We start from the raw sequence: 19544 nt of genomic DNA on the forward strand, positions 1-19544 counted from the left end.
AGGTACGCAAGGAAATACTTCTGTGTTACTATAAATTCCGAGAGAGTTTTCTCTTCTGCCAAAACACTCTTCACTACAAGTAGAAGTACTCTGGTTGTTGGCTTTTTAGTGAAGATTTTTTAACATGGTTGGCTTAACTAACAGCTCCGAGTTTTACATTAAGTCCCCATTTTTTGTTTTGGTTAGTGTGTGATAACTTCCTTTATTCTAATATTGCTTTTGAAAATCGATGAACATAAAAATAGAATAGTGTAACAAGTAAAACTCTGCTTACATTTGATGACTTTACAACTTGCAGACTGTACTAGATTTACACTTTTTGTTGTTGTGTATAATATGTAAATCAAATTCTTTAAGATGTTGTTTTTAGTTTACAGTTGTTAGATACCAAAAAAGCTAAATGATACCAAAAAAGCTAACGGAAGGCTGATTATTCCATATATTTCTTTCTTTTAATCTTAGTTTTAGTTTTAGAATTAACTACAGGCGTAATAAACAATTCTTGTAAACTTTATTTTTATTATCATTTTTAACGCATCGCCTGATTTCTTTTCCGCAAAACCTAACACCAGCTGTCTTAGATTTATTGTTAAAACAAAAAGCTCGTCTTCATATGTAACTCTTACTTCGGCATTACTAATACTTAGTAATGCTGTAGAGCAGTGATTCCCAACGTGGAGCACGCGTCTCATCGGTGGAGCGTAGAAAATTTTTAGGGAGCAGTTATAAAATTTATTTAGGTGAAAAATTTCTACGAAATTTTTCCCCTGAAAATTTCCACCGCTCCACCGTTGGGGCGCGTGCCCCAAGCTGGGAATCACTGCTGTAGAGGAAGCTACATAAATATTTTTAATAACCTAGAGAAATGCATGTCAATTAACATAACCATTTCTATGAATAATTGAAAAGAAAATATTAAACTAAATAAATACATTTATTTACACTAAACATCAGGTTGAATTTTGAGTTGTTTTTTTTTTTGGGTTGAATTTTGGGTTTTACTTTTGGTAGACTTCAAATCTTTCCACTTTTTGAAAATGAAAAATACTTCATTCATGAAATTTGAAAAGCATGAAAACTTATATTTTTGAAAAAAAGAAAGATTGTTGTATGCTATAGACTGAAAAAACAAATAATTCGGCAATTAAACTAATACTTTTTTATACTAAAAAATTGGTTTTTCTTGATTTTGAAAATTTTGATTTTGAAATTGATCAATCTTGATCACTAAAATAAAAATTAGTATATAGAATAACTATTGACATTCTATGCACTATTTGTATTTTACTAAAACAGGATTTCGATTGATGTTTTACCTTGATAGAATAAAAGATTGAATTGCACCCTCCAAATTTTAATAGATTTCAATTCAAATGTAGTTGACTCGAAAACTTATAAAAAGATTTTAAAATTCTGGACTTCAAAATCTTAAATTAAATTCACAAATCACTCCGATTTCTACGTTAACATAATAAAGTAAGCACCACTGACAAACCAGGTGGGACTTTCTCACCAATACTTGTTACCGTATTAGTTTTTGTTACATGCAGGTTTTTTGAATACATTAAGTTTTTTCCATTTCGGAGATTTTTTTGTTGTTAGTCGCATGTGAAATGTTTCAGTCAGAAATTATATCTTAATATCATTGTAATTTATATGACTTGCATGAAAAATTGTATTTCGTTTTGAAGGCCTACTTTTTATCTTTTTATATTTTTAACAAGAGGCTCCCAAAGTTTTAGGAACATTTTCATTAACTAGTCACAGATATAGTTTGGATCTAACAACCAGATTTTTAAAATTTGATGACAGATCTCTTCATTCTTTATCTGCAAGGTTTGAATTGTGCATCTTGAGCTGCTTGAACAATCTTTCACCTTGGCTTTTACTGATTGTTCTTGCGTTGATCATAGAGATCTCCAAATGAATAGGTTTGGATATGACGCATTCCAAACCTTTGCTACATGTAGTAAGGTATAATGTGGATATGATTTTTAATATGCATTTTCCCTTTCTGAAAAGAGATACTATTATGAAAAATAAAGTGTCAATTTTTAAAGTATAAAAAAACCGCAATAATTATGCATTGACCAAATATTTGCTGATCATTCAGATTTAGAATGAACTTTTTAATTCAAGATTTATAATGAATAAATTAAGTCAACATTTATAATGAATTTTTTAATTGTTGTTGTTTCTTTTCTGCTATAGAGAGTTACGACGGAGGGATATAGGACGCAATACACCATCATACATATGTTTGCATGAATTAGCATATTGTTAGCTGTGTGCTATTTGCTTTAATCTCTTTTGCAAAAAATAATTATCGAATATTTTCCTTCTTTGTTTCAATTATTTTTAGCACTAAATCAGCTGTTACTGGTCGATTAATCAAGGCGAAAATCAAATAATGGTCTGGTGACCAAGCTTAAGTTTCCTATATTTAACGGAAAGCTACATAATAATATATGAAAATAAGCTGCGAATAATGCAAAAAGAAATAGTTGTTGATTTTTTTCTAAAGGATACCCAGTAAACACGCTTTAGTTGGTCCAACTGACGGGCCAGTATTGGCTATAGTTGACTAACTGTTGGCATTTCTTGCCAACCATTAACCGACTGTGTACCGCGTGTTTTTGAATCGTAAAAGTTTCCCGTAATTTTTATAAACGTATTTTAATAATTAGTCGCATGGTCTAAGTGAATTTATTTTTATGATGACACCATTGTTGTATTTGTACTAGACATTTTAGCTCTATTTTAACTGCTATTAAAAGTTAAAATACAGCTAAAATGTATATGTGCGTGTATAGTAGTATGTTTATGTGTGTATTTCTGTATTTCTGTATGTATTTCTGTATTTCTGTATGTATGTATGTATGTATGTATGTATGTATGTATGTATGTATGTATGTATGTATGTATGTATGTATGTATGTATGTATGTATGTATGTATGTATGTATGTATGTATGTATGTATGTATGTATGTATGTATGTATGTATGCATGTATGTATGTATGTATGTATGTATGTATGTATGTATGTATGTATGTATGTATGTATGTATGTATGTATGTATGTATGTATGTATGTATGTATGTATGTATGTATGTATGTATGTATGTATGTATATATATATATACATATATACAGGGTGTCTGCCAGATCAGGGGAAATCAGGGAAAAATCAGGGAAATTAGATATCTGCAAAAAATCTAGGAAAATAGGTTGAATTTTAGAAAAATCAGGGAGAAATCAGGGAAAATGGCTCTTCATCAAACTTACATAACTTAAATAAGTTGTATATTGTACATGTAATATAAAAGTTTATTTGGCAAATAGTTTTATAAACTTTTCTTGCATCAAGCGAATCTTGAATCTTCACATGCAAAAATGTAAACAATAATACAACCCATTTTGAATGTATCAATACTTGATACATTTAATACGGGTTGTCTTATTGCTTACATTAAATGTATCAATACTTGATACATTTATTGTGGGTTGTATTATTGTTTACATTTTTGCAGTTGAAGAGCATTTTTCTAAACGACTCTGGTCAATTTTTGTGAAATTGAATTTGGGTAACTTTAAATTAAATCAAGGAAAACAGGTAGAAGATCAGGAAAATATGAGGAAAAAGTCAGGGAAATCCACCTTAAAATATTGGCAGACATCCTGTATATAACATGCATGCGTAAAAGTTGTTATATTCTAATATATATGTTATAGTAAAATAATTTATATGTATGTATTTTGTATATATTGCATAAATATATGCCATATATACAATATTGACATAATATATGCAGTATATAAATAAATGGTATATGCAATTGCATATACAATATGGCATATACATTTCATGTTAAGCATATATGACGTGTGTATATATATGCATATTCATATAATGCATATAATTATAGCATTTTATTAAAAGGGACATCAACTTCTAAAAACTATTAGAAAACTATTCAAAATTTTGGGGATCAGGAAAAAAAGGTTTTGGATAAACTATTTGTTTGTTGTTTTTTTTTTGTTTTACTACTTGTTATACATTGTATATGTGTTAAGCATACATACATTGATTATGATGCTGACATGTATTGACAAAAGAAAACTATTTATTTGTTTTAATTAATGTCATAAATGGATGAAGGCTTTAAAAAAATACATATTTCATGTTACAAAAATACACATTTCTACTTTGTTATGCAGATAAAGGTTTTAAATAAAGCTCTTTCCTGTGACCTTAATAACACAACACAAAAATGTGCTAGAATACCATTTTTACAACAATCAATTTACCTAAAGGGATAAATAACATGAATATTTAAAACTTTAACTCCAAATATTTGAGTTCCATAACACCTTCATCCATGTATGTCTTCAATTTAATAACTAGATTGTGTTTTTGAAACCAGTTTTCCAATAAGATTCAAATGCAATGAAATATTATTTAATAATTTAAGTATGTTTATAGAGATGTTAGCAGCTTTGGAGTTAAGATTAACAGAACTGGAGCAAAAAAATACGTTTTTAGAAGTTGAAAGTTTTTTGGATAATGAAGACATTGTTGTTCCCCCTGGCCTTCCAATTGAAAGTAAGGAAGATTTGGAGAGGATTAACCTTATGCTACAGATGAAATCTGAGCTGGCTCTCTATGTAATTTGAAATTATTTTCTATATTATAATGTTTGTAGCAGTCTACAGGTTGAGTTTAAACTAGTAATTATTATTTTATAAGATCAAAGATAAGTTTTTTTAAAAGTCTTATAATTGTAATTTATCAAAGGTATTTAATAATACCTTAGTTATATTATACAGGCTGTCAAGTTGTCATTTTTTTCATTTTTTTCATTTTTTTATTGGTCTTTTTTGTTATGTCATTTTTTTTCATTTTTTTTTCAATTTTTTCAATTTTGTCATTTTTTTTCATTTTTTTTTGTTACTTTGTACCTTTTAAAGATTTAGTTTTCCTCATTGTTGAGATATTTTACAAAAAATGTTCAGTATTAGAATGACTAATAAAGATGTGAGATGTTTTTCATTTAATTATTATAATTTTTGAAATTGTGTTCTTTGTTTACTATATAACAAGTTTTTTTAAAAAATCAATACTATTAGGTGGGATAATATTCTTTTAAGTATCATAATTTTTTAATGGTTGTGTTCTGATATTTTATTTTTACATTAATAGTTACTTTATTTGTCAAGAAATCGAAGTGAAAAGTTAGTTTTTAAGTAAACCAGAAAGCAGTAAGTGTAAAGTTTTAGTGAAGTTACTCATTTAAACCTGTAATTTTTTGTATAAAACCCATACATAATGGTTAAATGGACTGATGTGTGGTTGGAAAAGTTAGATATGAATCAAGTCAAAATCAAATTATGGGCTGAGAAAAAGAACTCAGAATATGCAGTTTGTAAACTATGTTAAAGTGAGTTAAAATATAGCTCAGTTGGTTTTCAAGCTCTTTTTCAACATTCTTCTAAACCAAAGCATAAATCAGTGTCTGATATTAGATTTTCAAATACAGCTCGCCATTTTTATATAGATTCAAAAACAAACTCTACAGGAGAAAAAAAAATTGTTACATTAGAATATTCTACTAATGATAAAATTTCAGCTGCAGAAGCCATGTGGCTATTTAAAGTTGCTGAGAATGATCTTGCTTTAAGACATTGTGACAATACATCAGTACTATTTCAAAGGATGTTTCCAGATAGTAAGATTTGTCAGGGTTTTACAATGAGTCGCCAAAAAGCTTCATATATTTTTCAAGATGGTCTTGGACCATTATTAGAGAAACGACTTTGTACCAGTATAACCTCAAGCCCTGCTGCTTTCACTTTGATGTTTGATGAAACAACTACCACTCAGCAGAGAAAACAAATGGATCTTTTATGTCGTTTTTGGTCAGAAGAAGAAAACTAAGTTGTCACAAAATATTTAACCTCATTTTTCTTTGGGAGAGCAACAGCTGAAGATGTAAAAAAAATGCTAGCATCTTTATTCCACAATAAAAAATATAACTTACCATGGGGTCGTCTTTTTAATATTTCAACAGATGGTCCTAACATAAACAAGGCTATTTGGAGGTTGTTAAATGAGGAGCTTTGTAGCAATGATTTTAATGGTTTGTTACCATTTATAAGTTGTACATTGCACACAGTGCATAATGCATTTCGAAAAGCAATTATGGTTCTAGGTGAAGATGCAGAGCAGCTAGCATTTGATCTACATGCATGGTTTAAGGTAAGGATTTTATTGTTAATAGAAATTTTATTTCCCTAGTTACAATAATACATAATCCTTATGTGTTATTGTAGGTAGGAACTCCAGGTTCAAAAATGATAGATTCTAGAACTCTTAAAGGCCAGTTTTTTTTCTCTATGGAGTTCAGAAGGTCCTAAACATTTTTGGAGCCATTTTTTCACACCTCATTACTCTAGAATCCAGGAAAAACTAGGGAATCTTTGACTCAAAACCCTGGAGTCTTTCTTGGGACTTTCCATCCCTGGTTATAATCTATAAATATTAGTATGATTATTTTATTAATTTAGAATGCACCATGCAAAATTGAAGACTTCAAAAAGTTAGCAGAGTCCATTTTTATTGAAGATGAAAGTTTGTTTCTTCGATTTGTCAATACTAGATGGCTTACTCTTTCTGCTACACTTGAAAAAGTCCTTTTACGATGGGAAGATACAAAGAAATATTTTTTGGAATACATTCCAAAACAAAAAGAATATAAAAAGACTCTGACAAACAACAAACGTTTTGTAAGGATTCAGAAGAGTCTAAAGGAAAATGAAAATGTAATAAATTACATCAGCCTTGTTTTTTAAAATTTTTATGTTTTAAAGAGAATAAGATTAAAGAAGATTTCAAAGAAGATTAAACTATTTACTTTTTTTTTTATAGGAGTTACTTGTGTCTATTAAATTCCTTATTGGTATTGCACCCTTGTTTGAAAAATACTTAATGATATTCCAAGATGAAGGACCACTTATTCATATCTTATTTTATAAAATGAAAGATCTTTTAATATCTTTGATGAAGCGTTTCCTTAAACCTTCTGCTGTTGACAAAAAACTTACTAAAGATCTTTTAAAAATTGATTCCTCAGATTCAACTATACATCTTGAAATAAATAAAATGGATTTTGGTGAGGAAGCAAAAAACCAGGTTAGTATTTTGTTGTTGTTGATACTTGCAGATTTTACTTGGGAGATACTATAATCTATTGTTAATATGATTAATTATTTGATATATCATTATAGAAAACAATATGGTCATTATTCTTTCCAATTTTCTGTTGTGTTTCAATAAAAAATATTTAATTTTTAGGTGAAAAAACTTTCTTGCGAAAAAAAAAGACATATCTGCCTAGAACAAATGAGAGATGGATATATAGCCATTGTTAAACACTTACAAAAGAAACTTCCTCTTGATTCACAACTATTAAAAGACTTGACTTGTTTGAGTCCACAAATGAGATCTAAACCTTGGACTGTTAATGCAATTGGGCGAATAGCAGCTATGATGCCACACATTGTAAATGAGAGGGAGGTATTAATTTTAGTGTTAATAAAGTTTTCTAGAAGTTCTTTCACAAAATTATTTGCAATTTAGTTTCAAATTTTAGTTAGGTTTTAATATGTAAGTAATGCAGTTATATATACTTATATGATTGCAAATCATTATCTGGTGTTTTGAATAAAATTATTTCATTGATTTTTTCTAGGTATCATTTGTGAAGGATGAATGGAAGTTATACCAAGCAGATAATGTTTCAGAAGACTGGTATTTAGATTCAAATACAAATAAATTAAAAAGAGTAGATCATTACTGGGCTAAAGTGTTCCAAAGTAATACAGAATGTGGAAAAACTAAGTATGGATTTCTTCATAAAGTTGTTAAGAGCTGTTTAACACTTCAGAATGGAAATGCTAGTGTAGAGCGAAGTTTATCAGATAATAAGAATACATTGATTTCAGAGAGAGTAAAGTTAAATGATGAAACATTAATGGCTTTGAGAATATCAAAGGAATATGCAAGAAGTTGCCAAGGTGCACATAATGTTGATACATTAGCAAAAGATGTTGTTCAAGCTGTTCAAAATGCTCATAGAATTTACAAAGTAAGAAAAACTGAAGAAGAGGAAGAAAAGAGATTTTAAAAAATTCATGAGGAAGAACTTATTTGTAAAAAGAAACAACACCAGGAAATGCTCCAAAAAATTGAAAAAAGTAAAATTAATCTTGATCAAAAAGAGCAAAATCTAGAAAAAGATGAGAAAAATGCGGATATGGAGTTTGAACTTGCTCAGAGAATGCTGGATGAAGCAACTAAGTCTGATGCAAAGTGCCATCAATAAAGAAGATATGATTGGTATTAAACTTGCTCATGAAATGGTAAACAGTGCAAAAAGAAATTTTACAAATGCTAAAGCACATAGCAATGAACAAAAAAAGTTGCGAGTAAATATTGGTTTAAAACGAAAAAGTGAAATGCAGAGATTAATTAATGGTTTTAAAAAATCAAAGTAGACTATCAACAAGTTGTAATAAATTTTTGTGAAAAAGTCATCTTTATTTATTTTTTAATGACTTTTTGTGTTGTTCTTTTTTATGAAGTTTGTCATTTTTTTCATTTTTTTATTGAAATTTTTCATTTTTTTTCATTTTTTTTCAAAAAATAGTATCATTTTTTTTCATTTTTTTAAAAAGTAGTCACTTGACAGCCTGTATTATACCGCATTACATTTTCATTTACCTTTGAAAAAATAATTTAAATAAAAAAAGTTGTAATATGTAGCATTATTTGCTTTTAGTTAGAATATCTGCGTTCTATTGGCGGTAAAGTTGAACGTCCAGAATACATATGACGTGTGTTGGGTGCCATGTTTTCTAAAAATTTTAGCATTTTATGTAATCTAAATGGATCTTCAAGTAAGATGGTAGCTACTGGAATTGGCAAGATTAAGTTGCAATGTTATCATTTTGTGTTAAAGTGCTTACTATGTAAGTATTACTAGTTATGTAAATTTTTAGTCTATTAAAGTCAACTGTATTATTATATTTACAAAAATATGTTTACAACACTAAGAAAGAATATAATATGTTAGTACTTATGACAATTACCAGTGTTGTCATTAGTTGTGAATTTGTAAGATATTATGTTCTCCCTTGGTGATTTGAACTTATCAATGTTGTATTTTATTCTTAACTAGAGATGTTAATTGCCAATGTAAACTATGATTTATTAGTATTCAACTATATGATTCTTAAAGAGCATATAGAAGTTTTTCTTGAACCTATAAGCTAATTGCTCTCGGTTATCATATGCACATATTTTTAAAACTGCCAACCAGTTAATGTAATTCTCGATTTGCAAAGTATATGTATAAGAACTTAAAAATAACTTAAAAATAATTTGTATTTAAACAAAAAGTAAATTGAGTTTTTAAATTTATTTTCATTTTATTCTTTTAGCAGCAGTAAGAATTCAGTATCTTAATTCCAAGGATAAAGATATTTACCCGATTGTTTCAAGATGGTTTCAGGGCGCAATTGATCAAGGAGATGGGCGAATAAATAGATAGACGAAAACCAAGGTTATAAAAAATCAGTTGCAGTTAATCAATGAAAAGAATATTTAGTTATTATTTTCTTTTGAAAATTTATAAAAGTTTATTTATCTTAATTTTATTTATAATTCTAATTTTTCTTAATTATTATTGATAATTATCTAATAAATCGCCACGTTTTTAAATACTTGTGTTTTAAAATATTGTTTTTAATTAAAGTTACCAATATTAATTTCAAACCTTTAATAATATTAACTACAATAATAGAATATTTTTAGTTTTTTTTTTGTAAATATATTTTTTTAATGATCTGGAAATAAAAGTGTAATGATAAAAAATTTGTTCATTTTGTGTATTCAACTAAGTTATCTATAAATATAATACAATATTTTGTGTGGACAGTTGTACTGTTTGACTGGTAAAATCTGATATACAAACAATCATTATTAAATAGAAAATTAAATATTAAAAAGCAAAGTTATACTTTGTTATTAAGCAATATTCAAAACATGATTTATAACTTTTGCACTTTCAATTTAAGCGCAAAAGCGAATTTAAAAAATCGCGAAAAAAAATCATATAGTTGGGCCGGTAATGGTACCAACTGTTAGCCAACTGTTTTATTATTGTTGGGCCGTTAATGGCAACCAATTATTTAAAAACAGTTGGCTAAGTGTTGGTAAAAGCGTTACGTTTTTTTCACGGTACCAACTAAATAGCCGACTGTTGGCCCAACTGTAGCTAATAGTTGGTTATTAGGATCGGGCCAACTACTTACCAACTGTTCGATGTTTACTGGGTATTCTTCAAAAAAAAGGTTATTTTAATCAATCCGTTTTTTTAATATATTTTTTCAAGATTTCATTGACGGTTCCGAACTCGGGCATCACTTTTTAACCAACGAACTATATGCTTTGCATCACAACTAAAAACTTATCTTATGTTTTTCAAAGTTCTTAAACGTTTGTTTCCATTGAATAACAACGATTTTGATATATATATATATATATACACACATATATATATTGGGGTCATCATGTGATATTTTACAATAACTAGTTTGTTATTTTTCTGTTGTTAGAATCTGGTGGAATAAATCCGTCAAACAAATTGATCTCACTGTGTCACGAAATGACTATTAATTCAAACCTCTTGTCCCGAGAAAACCCTTTGGAGGTTTGAGAGTACACATGTGTAGAATTACACTAGAGTTGGTTTTGATATCTTTCATCATTGTCAATAATAATATTAATGAGATATAAAACGATAAACAAAAACCTAATAATAAAGGAAGAATATACAATTGAAATAATCAATTTAGCATTGATTCACCTAATTCAGCTTCACCTTATTCAGCTTCAATTTTTTTCTGTCTGCTTTTAAAATCCTTTACACTGTTCTTTCTAATTTCATCAGAAAATTGTTTCTGTCCATTGTTAAAATAAATATTTGTAACAACGCGATTTATAAATTTTACACCAATAACTTGATGTTCATCGCATAAAAATGAAGTAGCACAGTCATTTAATCTAAGTACTCGTTCTGCAACATATCGATCACAAAGAGTTGAGTCTCTTATAAGAAAAATGGCAGTATCTAATATTGCAAATGCTTTTGAAACATAATGTGTAAAATCAATAGCTGGTAAAATCAATCCTTCACGAGAAAGTTTTTCAAAATATTGGCATTGTACCTCGCCAGATTCAGCTAATAGAAAAGTTTTGCAAACACCACATTTGATCTTTTTATTAAACCTTTTAACCACATAACCAGAAATAACTGTAGCAACTTCAAAGCTCTCTTAATCTAAATTGCATTCTTCAATATCTGGTAAAATTTCTTGCAATTTATCATCAAATAATTTCATTAAAGATATATTACAACTCTCTTTTCTTACATCTTCCTCCCAGATATTGACTGACTCTTTAAGTAAAGTTTTCACTGCTAAAATGCGCTCAGATATCTCAAGTTCACGCAAACCAATTAAAAATCTGCCACCACTCATTTGACAATATTTTGAAGTTCTTAACTCTAATGAATCAGTTAGCAAGCATGATATTAAAAAATAATCATAGCCTTCTTGAATTAAATCATCAATAAGTGAAGCTGTGCATCTTAAAGTGGTCGTAAGAGCTTCTGATGTTTGTTTACTTAATGTAAACTTTTGAGAGTTTGAAACTTGAGATAATTGTCATTCTTCAATCCATTCAGCTAAATTGCACAAAAATAAAGGTTTTATGTCACCCAAAACAGCTGCATTTCCAATATAATAATTGTTGTTGTATTTTTGCTTACTGTTACTTATTGTCCACCATATATTTATTAACTGGTTTTTTGTATTTTATTTTATTGAGTTCAGTCATTAAATCATTTGATAAACTATTTTCTTCTAGATAATTTTTTATATATGCTGGGAAATTCTCCAGTACACTTTTTTTCTTTAATACACAGCCAATATTTCGAAACCATGGAGGCAATTGAAGATAAGGTGATTTATAGAACAAGGAAACATGCATAAACTCATCAACTACAATTGTTTCTGTAACTTCTAAAATACCTAAGTGTTGATTAACTTCTAAATTAAAAAATATGTATTTGTCATTATATATTTTGAGCTGATACCCTTCTAGGCTAACATTATTTAAATCATTTAAACAGTGAATTTTATCTTTCTCTATAAATAAATTGGATTCATCCTGATTATTTGATGGATGACGGACAGACGGTGGCTTTCTACCCTTCGATGTAGTTGGATATACTGATAATGGTATTTTTCAGGTAAGCAATAAATAGTTGGAACGGGATTTAAATCCCAAACTAATGTAACTCTTTTGCCAATTTTTAAATACTTTTCTTCAAAATGTTTAGCACAAATAGCCTAATTTTTACTAGGTTTCCATAACTTTCGATTGATAAATACTACCCACTGATTTAAAAAGTCAGGATTATTTTCAAGAAATCCAAAAAGTGGATGCTTTTCAGGAATAAAATTAATTCGATTCTCTCTCTTTTTATATCCAGTTTTACAGTAAATTACAGCACATGTGTTAACCATATTAAGAATATTTGAATAAACTGTCTTAAAATACGTTTATGTAAGTCAAAAAGTTACCCTTCTAATTTTTCGCTCCGAAAAGCAAGATATCCGGCCGTGTAATTATAGTAGGCCATGCTGAAATCAATAGTTTTTTATGAACTTTAAGATGCTTTTAGTTATAATACCTTTATATAAATTGCGATATAGGTATCGAAAATAAGAAAATTTATAACTAGGTTGTTCGCGAAAGAAAAAAATACTCTTTGACTTGAGCCTTAAAGTGGAAAGCATAATCTGAGAGTAGGGTGAAAAGAACACTGAAAATCTCCTATTTGACCTTTAAACTATATCATAGCAATTTCAACTTAACAAAGACAGTTTGTTTCACTTTACTCTATCCATTCTGATAAACCATACATAGCCTAAAGTTCATTGCTCAAATCAACCTTTTTCAGATTTGTGAGCTATTCTTGATTAACTTTTTTGTCTTTTATATCCCTAAGCTTCAGTAAATGCATATTTATAATGGGTTTACTGACGGAGGTTTAGTGAAACAAATTTGACGGGTAGAAGTCGGAATATCCGTATTAGGAATTTAGAAAATTGACGATAACACGCATAGTTTTTGGCTTATTGGCGGCACCTTTGATCTTTTTTTTTTTTTTTTTTGAGTAGTTTTTATGATGAAAATTCTTATTGTAAAAAACTATTGCAAATCGGTTCAAACGTGTCAATTCGGAAACGAATTAACACGTTTGAACCGATTGGATCCACCGTTACAATTCGAAACACTGGACGTTCATTCACGTCTGCTTTTAAGAAAAATCAAGCATTGAACTTTAAAAAATCATACCTGTGTTTGATTTTAAAGAGTTACTTACACATTAAAGGATATAAAATTCAGTTAAAGCAGGAGTTGAATAAATAGTACGTTTAAAGATTTTACAACGTTTATGCTTAAACAGTTTGATAATTTTGCAATATTTCAGTGAGTGATAAAACGTTCAGCGGAATACCCCATGCAGAAACCTGAACGGCTGCTTAATTCGAAAGAGATGTTTGAGCTGCGATGTCTCCTAAAGAAAAAATCGTACTTTTTTTTTTTAAGTTTGTAAAGGTCGAGAACTAACCGTGAATACAGAGCAAGATGATTTCAAATTTTTTAGCTCCAGCTTTGTAACAAATGATGTCTTTAATACAAGTGCTATTTATCACACACTTGTCATTCAGTTGAGTGCGTAAAAAAATATTGCAACTCAATAAGCTTATATTGTAAAGAGATGTTAGTCTTCATTATTTTAATATATTATTTTTTTTTAGTGAAAAATTTTCCGAAAACCTTAGATTTAAAGTAAAAACTTTCTTTGAACATTTCTTACTTTTAGCTTTAATTACTTTTAAATCGCATCCAACATTTCTGGACATCTTGTTTTTTAATTTTTGCGAAAATATGTCCAGGACAGATTCACCCATAGAACAAAAACGTGGCGTGATAGGCAATGACTGATTTCATATCAGAGACCTTAAATCCCATAAATTAGTCCTCACACTTAAAGCAGGCTTGAAAAAAAAAATTTTTTTTGATCAATTTAATTTTACAAAAAGCTAATGTAAAAATATTTAAAGTGGATCCAGGATATAAGTAAAATCAAAATCAAAATATCATTTTTTAACTGTTGCATGCAACTTCAGGTGACAACATTTTGCAGAAGATTATTTGAAATGATCACAACAAACCTTTTACCGACCATTGCCTCAAATTCATGATAAAGTGCTAGAACAATCGGATTAATCACAAGTTTGTAAAGAGTTCGCGGTAAGAAGAGGCGTTGTTCATTTCGCATTTTTTAAAACCAAGATGCCTGCTAAATTATATATAATATAACGCAGCAAAACTTTGTTTAACTCCATTATGGTCTCTTTCATTATTTCGACGAATGGCGTGTGTTTTAATGGCGATCTTAAGTTGTTTTAGGAATTTTATTTGTAAAAGTCAAAATGCTGTTCTTTTACTTTAAATTTAAATTTTTCTTTTTTTTTAATTTAATTTTTTTAGGGAACTAAAAAAGATGTGTAACTATTTGAAAGACTTATAGACATTGTAGATAATTAATCAGTCTATTGTTTAAAATATTACAATTAGTAATAATTTCTACCAACTAGAAAGTTATACATCCAGTTGTGTTAATCAACTGCCAAGTAAAACATTTGTAATTTAACTGCGTGTAAAGTAATTAAAGCTAATGAATAATGAAATGTTAAATTAATGAAAAACTGAAGCGGTAAGGTGATTTAAACAAACTTAAGTCTAGTTAATTAATCCTTTTACAAACCGTAAAAGAGAACTTCATTAAATTTTGAGTTTAAAAGAAATTTAACAACAAAAAAAAATATGTTGCTGTGAATGAATCTCGGAGCATTCATAACATACCCACAGTTACATAACTGTTGATTAGGCATCTAGAACGGGCATCAAGTTCTGCTCCAGAAAGGCTATCAAGTTTTAAGAAAGGCTATCAAGTTTCCAAAAAATAAGTCAGAGATCTCTAGAGCTTTAACCAAAAAGCACAATCGATAGCTGATTGTGGTTTAACCAACTCGCTTGGCAAGCTATTCCATAAATTGGCCGATCTATTAAATAAAAAGTTTCACGACATGCTTGCTTAGTGATTTCTTTGACATATTTAAAGCTGTGACCTCTTGTTTGAGTTTTTTGAATACTAACTTTTTTCTATTGTTTCCAAATCGTTAAAACCGTTGAAGAATTTATAAAGTTGAACAATATCTCCTCGTTGTCTCCTTTTTGTCAAGGTAGTTAAGTCGAGAGCTTTTAGAAGATACTCATAGTTGATTTTTTTAAGTGATGGTATTAATCGAGTTGCACGATGTTGGGCTCTCTCTAGTAACTCAGTTTCTCCCTTTCGAACAGGTGACCAAACTTGTACTGCAAACTGTAACAGTGGTCGCACAAAAGAAACATAAAGTATTCTCAGCAGTCAAATATCTAAGCAAACGAAGCATTTTTTAATCCGACCCAACATTTGGTTGGCTTTGCCTATGCATTTTATTACATGATTTTTCCATTTCAGATTGCTTGAGAAGATTACTCCAAGATCACTTTGAGATTCTGTTATGTTTAACTTTTGTTCATTGATATAAAAGGGTGATTTTTTGTTATTTCGGCCAAAGTGCATGACCGTACATTTTGAAATATTAAATTTCACAAGCCAGTCTTGAGTCCACTTAAAAGCTGAATCGAGATCTAATAGCAAAGAAAGAGTTGGTGCACTGGAAAGCATTTCATTCATAATTTTGGTGTCATCAGCATATAGCTTTGTTAGACTTTTTAGAGTTTCAGGCAAATCGTTTGTAAATAGTACAAACAAGAGTGGTCCAATTACTGACCCTTGTGGCACACCACTGGTAATTTCTGTCCAAGAGGATACATTTTCGCCTATCACAACTCTTAGTTTTCTTTCTTTTAAGAACGCTTCAATCCATTGTATTGTCAGACCAGATAATCCATAAGCTGTAAGTTTAACCAACAATCTTTTATGTGGTACTGTGTCAAATGCCCTGGCGAAATCCAAAAAAATAACATCAACAGGTTTACCATTCTCTAGGGCGGTTGAAAGAAAATCAAGTGTTTCAAGTAGATTCGTTAAGCATGATTTATTTTTAACAAAACCGTACTGTTGGTTGCTTATTCGTTTGAACTTATATAGAAAAGTTTCAAATTTACATCTGATTATACCTTCCATTATTTTACATGCAACTGAGGTGAGTGATACCGATCGGTAGTTTCCTGCTAAGATTTTTTTGCCTTTTTTGTACCGAGGAGTGATAATTGCTAATCTAAATTGCACTCGCAGTTTGCTGGTTTTAAACGATTCTTTAAAAATATACGTAAGTGGAATGGCAAAGGTTGATGCACAGTTCTTTAAAATAAATGAATGTAAATTATCAACACCACTTGATTTGTTATATTTTAAGTATTTTAATCTTAGATAGACATCGTCATATGTAAAATCTTCAATTGTCATAATGAATGTTTCAGTAGTTCTTAAATCAAAAGAAGGCAGTGGACCACCATCTTCTTTTACAAATGCAGCTTGAAAATTTTTGTTTAAGATATCAGCAATATCTTTTGAATTTTGAGTGGTTTTACCACTTGCTCCCTTTAATGCTTCTATAGTATCTTTGACTGTTAGTTAATTGTTCATGTAGCTGTAGAGAAGCATTGGATTCTTGATGGTTCTTTTTACCAGATTAAGCTCAAATTTTTGTCTCACTTTTTTAATCTCATCTGCTACATTTTTGCAAGTCATTTTAAATTTAGATTTCAAAACAGGGTCTTTCCATTTACATTAGCAGTTTTTATATCTTAAATTTTGTTTGCTTTTAATAAGAAACTTTAACCTAGCATTAACCCATGCTTCAAAAGAGAATGGAGTTGAATTTATATTCAATTCCATTCTCATTTGAAGTTGCATCAACACAGCCATTTGACCAGTTGATTGATGGGAAATTGAAGTCGCCCATGATAAGTAAGTCTTTGAACTTATTTTTGTGTATATATTTGCGTGCTAGGCCAAAAACCACATCAAACTCTGCCATATCCAAAAAATCTTTTGACCTGTAGATACTCCAAGTAAATAATTGTCATTATCAAAATAAACAAGTGCTTATACCTGTTTTAGTTTACAGGGATTTAGAACGGCATCATTTAGTTCATAGGAGTCTAATGAGTTGTCTATATATAAACAAACACCACCGCCTTTCGTCCTTCTGATCTGTCTTTTCTATAAAGTGGTAACCTTCAATGTTTACAACTTAATAACTTTTAAACCATGTCTCAGTCACAGAAATTACATTTGGTTTGTATTGTTCAATTACCACTTTGAACTCATTTAGCTTGTTATCGAGAGAGGTAGCATTTAAGTATAAACATGACAGTCTTTTAATTTCATTTCAATCTGACACCGAATTATGTATAAAATTATTGATCTGTTTTCTTTTTGAATTTAATGATCTTATTGCCACGGATGCCATACCAAAAGGGGTCATTGTCTGGTCTTGCTTGATTCATTTTATTTCTTTCAGTTCTGAGGTTAAAGTCTTGGAGTCTCTGAGCCTCAGTCAAATCTGGACTAATATAAATATCTTTATGTGCAACATTACTTCTCAATTTTTTAGCTGATGCTAATATTGTGTTGCGAAGAATATCCTCAGCTAATTCAACAAGAATTGGACCTGGTTTATTAGTTTTAGATCTCAGCCGTCTAACAAATTTTGGTATTACATTCTCTTGATTTATGATCTTAAAAATTTCATTTACTTTTGACTCTTCTTCTTTTGATTTCATTTCTATCCTATCTTTATTTGATTCGACTACTCCATAAATAATGACATTTTTTGCTACCACCCTAAATAAGAGTGGATTACCTTTTGTTAGTTAATAAATTTGTTAGTTAATATACTTAATACACAGTGACTAAAATGTAGTATGTATTTTTTCCGTTTAAAACCAAAAAAATATAATTTTTTCCACTCAATCATATTTCACAATGTTAAAACAGGGTATACAAAGATCCTCGTTTTTCATAATTATTCTCCTCCATTGCTTTTTAAATCTCTTTTTTTTTGCGACAGTTTAGAATATGTTAGAAAGTGGAATTAAAGTTCACATTCGGTTCTTTTTGATTTAGGTTAACTGATGTTTATTAGGGTGGATACGTAAGTCAAGTCTTTCATTGCAGCATTTGAAAAATGGATTTATTTTACTATCTAGTTCTTGTAAGACCATTTTATTTTAGCCAGTGGAAACCTTGGTTCAATTATTTTTCCTCTTCATTTTTAAAAAAAAAAAGAAAATTTGAAGTGGTATTTTAATGAGAGCGTCATTTAAGGTACTTTTGTCATTATATCGTATTTATTCTGAAATTAATTTGATCTCTTAGAACAAACGTTGACTGGAAATTGTGCGGAAATTAGAGAATCGGTAATAACTGTTATTTGAATACCCGTTCTCTAATTTCCGCACAATTGGCTTTTTGGTTCGAATTGAAAAAATGATTGCAACTGCAAAAATTAGATTTACTAAGGAGCCTTTTTTATTCCTATTTATGTTTTATATTATTTTCTTATTTTTTGGGCCTTTTGTTTAACAGGCCAGATGTAGCATCGATCTGGCTATAAGAAATATACGTTTAACAATTAGTGAATTGAAACTTCCTGTATTTATCTAAGAGCGCTAAAAAAGAGTTTGAAATGATATTTTGCTTTGTTTGAACATAAACATTATGTTTCTATGTATACATGTGGATGTCAGTTTTTTTGTCCCGTTAAAACATTCAAAGCAAAGTTGCTTTAATCGTATTTATAAAGTTATATATAAGTAAGAAAAGAAAGAATCTCTCTTTAAAACAGTTTCTTTCCTTTTAATATTAACATGGAACAAAAGACTTTCAAGATGATCTTTACATTGCTACACTTAGAATTTTAGGTTTAATGACTTTTTATAAAAATGCATCATAAGTTTCACAAATTTCATCATAGAATCAAAATCTGCCAGAATAGAATACTTCTATTGTAACTAACTTTATTAGAATATATGTATATTTTTAATGAATAATGCTCATAATGCAATTATTTCCTGGGCACTTAACGCTGCTTCATAATTTACCAATTTGTTCCTTAACATTTTAAAGTTTTTGGCTTGGAACATTCTGTGATTGTGTAAAGTTGAACTAACTTCTATATTAAGGCTAAATAATTACTATACTAGGAACCAAACTTGAAAACTTTAGTTCCTAATATAGTAATAGCTAATTTTTTATTATTTCAAGCTTGCTGGATTTGATTAAGGACGTATTAATAGATGGACGTTCAACGCATTGTTAAAGACCAATG

General features: G+C 29.1%; 1 long non-coding RNA gene and 2 pseudogenes across 3 annotated transcripts in view; 2 read left to right on the top strand and 1 right to left on the bottom strand.

The window, feature by feature from the left end:
• LOC149882164 (AMP deaminase 2-like) overlaps positions 1-18153 on the bottom strand; it is a 106999-nt pseudogene extending 88846 nt beyond the window's left edge. The window contains exon 1 of the transcript XR_016444856.1: positions 18113-18153. The product of XR_016444856.1 is annotated as an AMP deaminase 2-like (transcript). The remainder of the gene's footprint in view (positions 1-18112) is intronic.
• LOC149882172 (uncharacterized) lies at positions 4120-9673 on the top strand. The gene is made up of 3 exons (XR_016445150.1): positions 4120-4667; positions 8840-9029; positions 9501-9673. It is a non-coding gene; the product is annotated as an uncharacterized LOC149882172 (long non-coding RNA).
• On the top strand, positions 5082-8658 carry LOC149882173 (uncharacterized; annotated as a pseudogene). Its single transcript, XR_016445149.1, has 5 exons — positions 5082-6258; positions 6567-6821; positions 6928-7191; positions 7354-7575; positions 7751-8658. The product of XR_016445149.1 is annotated as an uncharacterized LOC149882173 (transcript).
• Positions 18154-19544: the final 1391 nt, after the last annotated feature.

This window comes from Hydra viridissima, unplaced genomic scaffold (assembly GCF_058129835.1).
Source record: "Hydra viridissima isolate aposymbiotic clone 2 unplaced genomic scaffold, HvirCarnegie_v1 scaffold_11, whole genome shotgun sequence".
Taxonomy (NCBI): domain Eukaryota; kingdom Metazoa; phylum Cnidaria; class Hydrozoa; order Anthoathecata; family Hydridae; genus Hydra; species Hydra viridissima.